The sequence below is a fragment of the Heterocephalus glaber genome, unplaced genomic scaffold (genome assembly GCF_053883595.1).
Source record: "Heterocephalus glaber isolate CG9 unplaced genomic scaffold, H.glaber_assembly_v1.0 deba00000546, whole genome shotgun sequence".
Classification (NCBI taxonomy): Eukaryota; Metazoa; Chordata; class Mammalia; order Rodentia; family Bathyergidae; genus Heterocephalus; species Heterocephalus glaber.
Genome location: NW_028258147.1, coordinates 24,813,392 through 24,824,781, shown reverse-complemented (window position 1 = coordinate 24,824,781; position 11,390 = coordinate 24,813,392). Strand labels below are relative to the sequence as shown.

The window sequence follows — 11,390 nt, the reverse complement described above, 5'->3', positions numbered from 1 at the left end:
TGGGGGTGGTGGGAGGGGAAGGGCAAAGGGAAGAAGGGAAAGGAAAACTTACGAGAAAGAAAAAAATATGGAAACAAAATCTATGTAAATAGGGAAGGGTGGAGGGGATGAAGTGTGCACAGGTAATGGGGGGAAAATAAGAACTAAGATACATCACTTATAGGTACAAGCACCCAATGATAAATGTGAACATATTGTATACCTAAAATGCACCAATAAATATATTAAAATTAAAAAATGGGAAATAAAGATAAACTGTGAAAAGTTTTTTAAAAACCTGGTTTAGATAAAGCAGCCCTTACCTCAGTGAGTATCTTGAGATAGCTAAGCAAGGAATGAAGCCATCAAACCTGAAAGTTTCAAGAGCATATTTGTGTTCTCTAGATCCATTCTTAGTTGTGAGGGAAAAGGCTAATTCCTTGAGTGCTCAAAATTGTCACACATTATGTCCATGTGTATCGATAAATTAACATTCCACAGTAGCTCTTCTACATCTCTTGGGCACAGCTGTAAACTGAGTATCTTTCCTTATGGACAATACTGAAGATAGTAGTGGTAATGTTGGTTTTTTTCACTAGGAAGGTTAGAAATAGTAGAGAACTCGGCATCTGTACTATATGTGTTAGTTTTCTGCCCTTCACTGCTATGGCATTTTTATATTGCTCACTCTCTCAATTACATATTATTTCTTCTGTATGGTTGCATTTTTATGTCCTACCTAAAATTCTTTGTAACTAGAACTATGATGTCTATGCAAATAAAATAGAAGTATGATGCCCGGAATGTGTTAACATTACTTCTAAAGTACTCAGCAGGTAAGGGAGTATGATTCAGAGCTGATAATTTATTTTTAATTGACAACTTGTCACTTCTTCACTACCCAAATAAGAGTTTAGTTACAATAATACTCCTATTTGTTTATAATTTAATGGATTATGCATTGTCGTCTTTTTATATTAGTCTCTGCTTTTTAAGTGTGATTTAAAATGGCTGCACCATTGTGAGAGAGATCTGCTATCCAGAAGAGGCACTTCATAAACCAATCACTTCTAGGCTTTCTGGGCTGCCAGTTGTCATTTTCTCACATAGAAAAGCAAACAAACCTTGCCAAAGCCTTTTATATGGAAAGGTTGAAATTATTCTGAACAGATGAGATTCAGATGGAAAAAACAAGCATAAACAGAAACACCAGGAAAGGGATATGGAGGATCAATAGCAAGGATGTGAGGTGACACCATCTTGTATTGTATTGGGTAAATTATAGAATGGAAAATAAAATATGCAATAAATATTGGCATTCTGTTTCCCTACTTTCAGTTCTTGATGAGAGTGAACATTCTACTTGTCCAAAGGAGATTTTTTCCACTATATGAATGAAAAGAAACACCAACAAAAGAAAAGACTACCTGTTTCTTTTAACCTCAAATCTAACATTATCAAGAAAAAAGTAGAAATATCTATCATTCTATTCCTTTATCTTCATATCATCTAGTCACAATTTTCACACATTTGAAGATTATATATTATTATTTGCACACTTTTCAAATATTACAAAGCCAAGCATGGGTTCTGCATTTTAATGACATGAGATTAACTGACATGGAGAGCAGTACATTCATGAACTTTCATATGGCAATTTTCTTACACACTACAGAAATTTCTCAAAGCAGCTAAAAATCCACTTTCTCAAAATAATCATGCAATGAATATATAGATTTCAGTACAGCATTATTTCAAAAGCAGAAAATGGGATCTGTAAATTTAATGTATTAGGCTAGTGATTTTTTTAAAGATTAGCTCTTTAAGTGAAATTTCTTTGCCCCTCATAAACAGCAATTCAGATCTTGTGGTTAAATTTAACTTAGCTGAACTATATTACCTGTCCTGCATATTTCTTGTGAAGGTGGGCCAGAGCAATTCTGTGGCAGTTTTGGATGGCCTAAGTGAAGAGTAGCCATTTTGTAGCTCATCCACATTATTTATTGATTGATTCACCTTGATGATGTGAGACAACATGTTTGCAGGTTTTAGCTTGCTTTTGATCAGGTTGACTTTACATCCATCTTCCTTCTCAACTGCCTGACTTGTGAATTTCAAGTTTTAAAGTTTGATGGGAGGACAAAGACCATATAGAAATTGCTTAGCCAGCCCTAACAATTATATAGTGTCAGATCTCTGTAACAAACAAAATCCCTTGAGATAGATAGATGATAGATAGATATAGATAGATAGATAATAGGAGAGAGATGAGAGAGAGAGAGAGAGAGAGAGAGAGAGAGAGAGAGAGAGGAGATGTTAATGGTTCTGCTTCTCTAATTGGTACTGACTTAAACCCAAATCTCCACCATTCGTCTTCACCTATACAAATGTCACTAAAGACCATAGCCCTCTCTATTCCCATAGCCCTTTGTACATGGGTCAATTTGCTGGAAAGAGGGGAATAAATACTTATTTTCAAAAACAAAAAACCAAAGGGAATTACTTTGTTGGTTCTAAGTTAATTGTCCCACTTTCTTTTTAAAAAATGTATACGCTATCTCAATCCAAATGGTTTGGTGACCTATAAACTCCCAATAACTATTTGCATAAAATTGGACTGTAAGGTCTCTCTCACTTTTGGATTCTCCTTTTTCTTGTTTCATTCCCTGGAAGATCTCATCAGGACAGTTTCATTTGTCCTCAAAATAATTAAGGAATCTGTGCAGAGTACCCATTCAGTAATAAACATTTTGGGATGAATACTACACAAATATTCATTAAACTATACTTTAAGATTTGTCCACTGGTTAAACAACAAAAATTCATACTCTCCAACATTCAGAACTCAGATACTGGAAAATAATAACTTGTGGAAGAAGAAAAAGAAGATCCCTGAAACCAAGAAGGATCTTACAGAAAAATTAATGTGTACAATGTACCCTTGATTTATGAACTCAATTCTTTCTCAAGAACTGGTTATAACTCAAGTTGGACAATGCAAGGCTCAGGTTCCTCTACGCAGCCTTCAAAGTCTCTCTACTGAATACAGGTAGAACTCATTAGAGAGTTCTAATGTCATTAGAGAGACATTAGCCCAGGATTTCTCAACCCCACTCAGGAAAGAATGTTGTCATGTTCCTTCCAGCACTATTATGGGTTAAATATACATCTGAGACCAACTGGAAGCAGAAGCAGCCAGCATTCAGATTGTAACTCAAGACTTTGTTTATAAGTTTAAAATTCTAGTCATAACCCAAGTTGTTCATATGTCAGCCTGGTTGTAACTCAAGGGTCTACTGTACAGAGAAATTGAAGAAAGAGAACACAACACAGAGAAAGGAAGGGACAATCTGCACTTTCTCCCTGACTCCCAGTTCATGGCTCCTGGAAAATGAGACCAAAACTACAAAGACAGTGAAACCTGGGGACTCCAGTGGGCTTCAAGAAGAAATAAGGCAATGGAATGGACCAGTGGGTGCTGTGAGTTGCAGGAAGAATGTGGGATTCTGTCCCCACATGAGTTCTTTGACAGGCAATAGCTGGTGAGTGACTGTCCAAGCATTTGCCATACCCCCAGAAAGGGTATGTATTTGGATGACATTCTAGACAGTTGATTGTTTGAACCCAGGACTCAGAGCAGTCATGGGGTGGCTTTATTTTAGATTCCCAGTGTTACATTCCTACAGTGTTTGGGTGAGAGACAGTCACAGAAGACAGACATGTATGGTCAGGGAGCAGTGATCAGGCTGAAAAGAGACTCTTGGAAGGGTTTGAGCTAAACCCAGGCCCTGCACCAGAAGTCATTCTCAGCCTGAGTTGTTCTGAACTTGAAAGTTGCAGCATTGGCTCCCTGATCATAATTCTATTGCATATGGGTGCCTACATTCAGCATAGAATATGGTCTGACTGCCTAATTTATCTAGCAGCATGAAAGGGGACATGTCTTGACTTGAACACGGCCCCAAATTGTAGCCGCTGGAAGAAAACCACATATTCAAAATCACAGAGAAATTTTGTCTTCATTGTTGTTTTCTGCTTTGTTTTGGTATGTCTTGCTTTTTGTTTTCTTTTCTTTTGTTTTTTATCTCTTCCTTCTGTTCTTCCTTTCTTCTTCACTAGTTTATTGGATTTTGAGAAATTTTCTTTTTCTTTCTTCCTTATCTTTTTCTTGCTTTTTTTCTCTTCTATTTTGTAATTTTTCTCTTTTAAGTTTTTTGCTCACATTTTTACTCCCCATATAATTTCCTTTTTGTTTCTCTTTTTATCATCTATTTCTTGTCAGCCTTTTATCTTATCTTTACTTGATTCTATGAACATCCTTCTACTCCTCAGTAGAATGTTTTATACCACTTCTCTCTCCTCATATCATATAGTTTGAGTTAAACTTTCCTCCTGCATTCCTTCATACTCAAGGTCTCTGTCTTTAATTGTATAAACACAATGCTTTCTTAACTTTAAAGACTTAACTCTATAAAGTTATTTTTGAATTTTTTTCCTACCATTAGTGGAGGTATAGCTGTCTCACTTAATAATATATTAACTGTAATTCAATATCTGAGTTGTCTCAGTGTTTACACTATAATTGTGGATTTCTTCCTAGGGTTAAGGGTAACACATAATTGGTTCTTATGATGTGTTAATGTTCAATTTGTCTTGGATGTTGCTACTGTAGCTGATTTTCTGGATATTACTGGGGTCTCATAATTGTTGCTACTTCTCTGTAAGCCAACACTCAGATTACTTTTGTGACATGAGCAATACTAGTGTACATTCCTAGAGAACTCAGTGTTGAACTAATTAAATTGAATCTTCCCCTCCCAAATTAACTGAGATGGTCAGGTTTTGGGATTAAGGCAGAGGACTTAGATAACCATACCCAAAGTATTCCACTGAAGAGCAACTAAAGACGTTTTTATACTAGGGACAAAGTCCTTACACTGTATGAATTCACAACTTCAGCACATAATAAAGCAAAACAAAATGACAACAACAACAAAAACCACAATTAAGTGTGGAAAGGAAAGTTTATAAAATGCTTCCCAAAACTCCCAACTTCCCCAAGGCCAATACAGCAGGAATCCAGGGGAAGAATACCATAAGCCACACACCCAAATTACTGGAAAGGATAACAGAGGATGCTAGAAAACAGATCAAAGTGGTATTCAGTGGGATTATAGAAGATATAATTAAACACATAATGGAACTAATAACCAGAAAGACCAAGGAGCTCTCAGAAAATACTAATAAAAGGCTAGATGAGCTAAATGAAATTATAAAAAATATGAGTGACCAGTTTACCAAAGAATCATATTCCATAGAAGGATTCAATCAGAAATCCAGGAGGTTACAAATCATACTGAATGTATGAGCAACAGACCCAACAAATATGAGCACAGAATTTCAGGACTAGAAGACAATGATGCTTTCAATGACCAACTAGTCAAAGACACTTCAAAAGCAATAATAAAAACATGAAAGATAGATCTAACAGCTGCTATTTGACCAAAGAAGACTAAGAGTAATTGTAATAAGTTAAAAATCAGAATACAATACAAATGACATTTTAAAAACCCATTCACCAAAATAATGACAGAAAATTTACCAAATATAGGAAAATAAATAAACATACATGCAGAATCCCAAATAGCCACTATCAAAACTACCAAAACTACCAAAACTTTCTGCACCACATTATACTCAAAGTACCAGAAGTCCATCACAGGAACAAAATCTTAAAAGACGTTACAGAAAGACAAATTACATATAAAGGTAAACCCATTAGAATCATAGCAGACTTCTCAACACAAACCTTAAAGGTCAGATAGGCTTGGAGTAAAGTGGTTCAATCCCCAAAAGATAAAAACTTCCAACACTGACTTATATATCCTGCAAAAATTTCCTTCAAAATTGATGGAAAAATAAGGTTTATGACAAGGAATGCATCAAGAAACTCTTAACCATCAAACCAGTATTACAAAAAAATACTCAAGGATGTCCAAGAAATACATAGTGAACTCAACAATACCAATAAGTAAAAAAGAATGAATACATGTAGCTGAGCTAGCAGCTAAGAAAAAAGAAAAAAATAAGCAAGGAAATAACCAACAGGAAAGTAGTTCAATGACAGAATTAAGTCACTAACTTTTAATAATAACTTTAAATGTGAATGGTATCAATTCCCCAATCAAAAGACATAGATTGGCAAAAGGAAGCAAGAAACAAAACCCAATAATATTCTGTATACAAAAAATACATCTAATTCAAAAACAAATTTACAGGCTAAAAATTAAAAAATGAAAAACAACATTCCATGAAACAGCAACATTCTGTGAAAAGACAGGAGTAGCTATCCTAATTTCAGAAAAGTGAATTTCAAGCCAAAACTGATCTAAACAGTTCTAAGAAGAAAGTTTATAGTGGTGAATTCCCACATCAGAAAAACAGAGCAAGCTCAAATAAATAGCCTAATGATACATGTCAAGGTCCTAAAAAACAAGAGCCATTCAAATCCAAAGATGGTGCAAGCCTCAAAGTTATAAACATTAAAGCAGCAATTAATACATATATATATATATATATATATAAATCCTGACTAATCCAATATCCACAAATGAAAATTAAGAAGTAATTTAAAAAATCCAATGAAGAAAAATCTCAGGCCCCTATACATCCAGTGCCAAAGTCTACAAGAATTTTAGAGATAATCTAATGCCCATACTTCTCAAGCTCTTTGATGAAATCAAAAGGGAAGCAATACTCCCAAAGTCATTCTTTGAAGCAAGCATTACCCTGATCCCAAAACCATACAGGGACCCAACCAAAAAAGAGAAGTATGGGTAAATCTCATAAATGAACTTTGACCCAAAAATCCTCAATAAGATACTCGCAAACAAAATGTAGCAAATCATCAAAAAATTCATACGTCATGACAAATATGATTCATTTGAGGGATGCAGAGATGGCCCAGCATAAAAAAATGAGCAATTGTAATACACCTTATAAACAGAAGTAAAGACAAAAATCACATGATCATCTCAATAGACAAAGAAAAAACATTTGACCAAATCCAACATCCATTAGTGCCCAAAACCCTGCAGAAAAAAAAATATAGAATGAATTTATCTCAATCTGATAAAAGCCATCTATGAGAAATGAATAGCCAACATCATACTAAATAGAGAGAAGTGAAATCTTTCCCTCTAAAATAAGTAACAAGAGGGGGTGGCACCAGGCCTGGAGGGGTGGGCGGGGCTCGGCGGCCTCCAGCGCACCCCGAGGCCTCGGCTCCCTGCAGATGCACTGGCCCCAGCCTGGGGCTGACTTGCGCCATTCCCAGTCCCCCGACTCTCCCGGATGCCCCAGTCTGGAGGCAGAGCCACGTCCCGTTGGAAACCAGTCCGAGGACTGCGCCCTCGGAAGCCGGCGCCCAGAGAAGCCTCCCCATCTTTCTGAGGACGATGTCCTGCTAAAAAGGGAGAGAGACAATGCTAGTGCCAGTCTCCTGGAGTCTGCTACCAGCTCTCTTCCCCCAGATCACAAAAACATGGAAATTGAGGTGTCGGTTACAGAATGTAGTAAAAGTGTTCCGGGAATAGCCTCCATCCCCCATTCCATGGACCACTCTTCCCCTTTCTATTCTCCTCCACACAATGGCCTCCTCACCCATCACCACAAATCCCTGGATAACGATGTGGCCAGAGAGATCCGATATCTAGACGAGGTGCTTGAGGCCAACATCTGTGATTCTGCTGTGGATGGAACTTACAACAACGGAACATCCTCCCCAGAGCCCTGTGCAGTAATCCCGGAGGGCAGCATAAACCCACCCACCCACGCAGTCACCTAGCCTGATCCCTCTGACAGAGTAGTGGGCAGGCAGGCTCCTCCTCACATCGAGCTCAGTAGAAGCCCCTCCAACACTATGGCAGAGGGGAGAAGGGCAAATGACCACTCCCCTGACCAGCTCCAAGATATGCTGGGGGACAGCCTGCAGGCACCAGTGAGTCCCAGCTGTTCTTCCCAAGATGGAGAATTGACACTTACCATGCTGAAGGAGGAAGCCAAGTTTGAGCTTCCTGCCTTTCACGAGGACAAGAAGGCCTCCAAGCTCTTCGAGGAGGATGAGCGTGAGAAGGAACAGTACTGCATCTAGAAAGTGAGGCCTTCAGAAGAGATGCTGGAGCTGGAGAAGGAGAGGAGGGAGCTCATCCAGAGTCAGGCTGTGAAGAAGAATCCTGGCATTGCAGCAAAATGGTGGAATCCTCCTCAGGAGAAAACCATTGAGGAGCAGCTGGATGAGGAACATCTGGAGTCACACAAAAAGTACAAGGAGTGCAAGGAGAGAAGGGCACAGCAGGAGCAGCTGCTGTTACAGCAGCAACTACAGCAGCAGCAGCAGCAGCAGCAGCCCCCAGCACAGCTCTGCACAGCCCCAGCTTCCTCTCATGAATCTCCCGTCAGCATCAGTGGGACTGAAAATGCAAAGGAGGACATTGTCACAAAGCAGATCAACTTCTCAGCAGCATGCAAACAATTCCAGCTGACGGAGAATTCCAGGAAAGCAGTGGCCAAGGGCCAGAGTACACCTTGGCTATTCTCTATCAAGCCTTTCTACAGGCCTCTGGGGTCCATCAACTCTGACAAGCCAGCCACCATCCTGAGACCAGCTTCCATAGTGGGACCTCCACAAGACAGTGTGTCCATGGCCAAGGGCCAGAAAGCACCATGTGTGCAGGAAACTCAGTCAGGTGGAGGAGGCCTAGGTACCACCACCCCTCAGGGAAAGGAAGGGCCTTACAGTGAGCCCTCCAAACGTTGGACCTTATCAAAACTGTGGGCAGAGGATGGAGAGTTTATGAGCGCCCGCACTGTCCTCACTGTGGTCAAGGATGATGACCATGGGATTTTGGATCAGTTTTCAAGATCAGTCAATGTCTCTTTGACCCAAGAGGAGCTTGACTCAGGTTTGGATGAGTTGTCAGTGAGGTCCCAGGATACCACCATCCTGGAGACCCTGTCCAACGATTTCAGCATGGACAACATCAGTGACAGTGATGCCTCCAATGAGACAACCAATGCCCTCCAGGAAAAATTGCTGGCTAATTTCTCTCTTCCTCAGACTCCACAGACAGACAACCCCTCAGAGGGCTGAGAAGGGGTCTCAAAGTTATTTAGTGATCATGGTTTCTATTCCCCTTCCTCTGCCCTAGGAGATTCTCCATCCATGGATGACTCCTTGGAATATCAGGCTGGTCTTCTGGTGCAGAATGCCATTCAATAAGCCATAGCCGAGCAGGCGGATAAGGCTGTGCCCCAAACCAGCAGGAATGGAGCAGAATGGCAGGGACTGGAAGCAACTCTGAAGGAAACTGAAACCAGGGCTCCCAGCTCAGAGTAGCCTCAGAGCATGTTTGAGCCACCTCAGGTGTCCTCTCCCATTCAAGAGAAAAGAGATGTATTACCAAAGAACCTACCTGCAGAGGACAGGGTGCTCAGGGAAAGGGGCCCCTCCCAGCTGCTGCCAGCTGTGCAGCCCAGCGACCCAATCGACATGGAGGAGACCAGGCCCAAAGGAGGCTACTTCAGCAAGTACTCAGAGGCAGCTGAGCTGAGAAGCACAGCATCCCTCCTGGCCACTCAAGATTCTGATGTGATGGTTGGGCCCTTCAAGCTGAGGTCAAGGAAGCAGCAGACTTTGTCCATGATCGAGGAGGAGATTTGAGCAGCCCAGGAGAAGGAAGAGGAGTTGAAGTGACAGAGAAAGTGCTGCAGAGCACCCCAAGCCCCAGGACCAAGAACGCCCCGTCACTGCCCTCCAGAACCTCCTGCTACAAAAACACCACCCCGGGGAAAATAGAGAAAATCAAACCTCCTCCATTCCCCACAATCAAAGGCCCCAGTTTACAGCCTGACTTAGCCCCTGAAGAGGCTGCCAGAACCCAGTGGCCCAAGAATCTGCTGCAGACCCTCATGGAAGACTATGAGACACACAAATCTAAAAGGCACGAGAGAATGGATGATAGTAGTGTCCTTGAGGCCACAGGAGTAAACCGAAGAAACAGTGCACTGGCCCTGCACTGGGGGGCAGGGATCTATGCCAATCAGGAGGAAGAAGACAACGAATAAATTTCCTTCAGCCCAGGAAACTTCTTTGGTGCTTGGGATACCAAGAAACCAAGAAATTCTCTAATCAAAGTATTTTAATGGACTATTTATGAAAGTGCATACAAACTCAGCAATCCTAATGTAGACCAGAAGCTACAATACACAATGTTGAAAAATAAAGTGAAAAGAATGTCCACCCATCAAACTCTGAGACCCAGGATTTGTAATAGAAAGGATTTCTATGGGACTCAAAGATGACTCGGGATTTGGATTACTCTCCAATTGATCCAAAAGAGCAAAGAGAATACAAGCAAATTAACATAGTTGCTGTAGGCAGAGCACAGCCTTGCTGGCTGATGGGGAAACACAGTAGTGATAGAGCCATTCAGAAAGCAATAGGCTGTGTAGTCTACATGGCAACAGAACATTTCTCTGAGCCAGCTTCCTATTCCTGGCTCATGACCTCATTGGTGTTGTGTTGACTACATTGTTTTCCAGCGGCCATAAAATCAGTGGTGTTTCTCTCCATAGTTGTCCAAAAGAGACAGCTGTGATTTGGTTTCTCTTATACTTATTTTTAATTGGGAATGATCAATGATTCCAATACATGAAAACTCATATTTTTAAGACAGTATTTCTTCACATTGCAGATGCAGTCTATTCTGCACTAGGAGGTTGAGAAAGATGAGGGAAGAAAACCAAACCAAATGGATTATTTTAGCTTTAGGATCTTGTCTGCTTATACTATTGACTGATCTGCAGTTTAGGAGACCACATTTTCACAATTATGTTTCTTCATATGAAAACTATATTTAGTGGGCAACAACTATTTTTATGATGGGATGGGGTACATAAACATGGATAAAATCTGTACACATTGAACAGCTTTGTTCAAGATGGTAGGGGTATTTTTAGAGTGGCAATAATTGAAAAAAGAGCAAACTCTGCCTTAGAGAGGTAGGTGATAAGAAATAAAAAGGTGTTTATAACTATTTTGTATTATAAAATGGGTCTTAGAGGTAATAAGAAGAAGGATAGGTTGTTTTGAATCAACCAGAAAGGAAACTTTAAAGTCATGAAGGTAGAGAAAGAAAAAGGGAAGGAGGGGAAAGAATGGGGAAATAAGGAAGAAAGAGAGATTTTTTTTTTTTTCTGAGCAACCAGTGTTTTTCAGGATGATAAAGAGACAAAGAAATTTAAGTGCAGGCTTGGAATCATCTACAGATCCTAAAGATGGGGTGTGTATGTGCACACCTTTGTGCATTTGTGTAAAACGTGTATGTTCACAAGGGTGTGTGTGTTGTTAA

At 40.0% G+C, this 11,390-nt stretch overlaps 1 pseudogene; it reads left to right on the top strand.

The window, feature by feature from the left end:
- Window positions 1-7,449: 7,449 nt before the first annotated feature.
- Window positions 7,450-10,104, top strand: LOC101706967 (PALM2-AKAP2 fusion protein pseudogene; annotated as a pseudogene).
- Window positions 10,105-11,390: the final 1,286 nt, after the last annotated feature.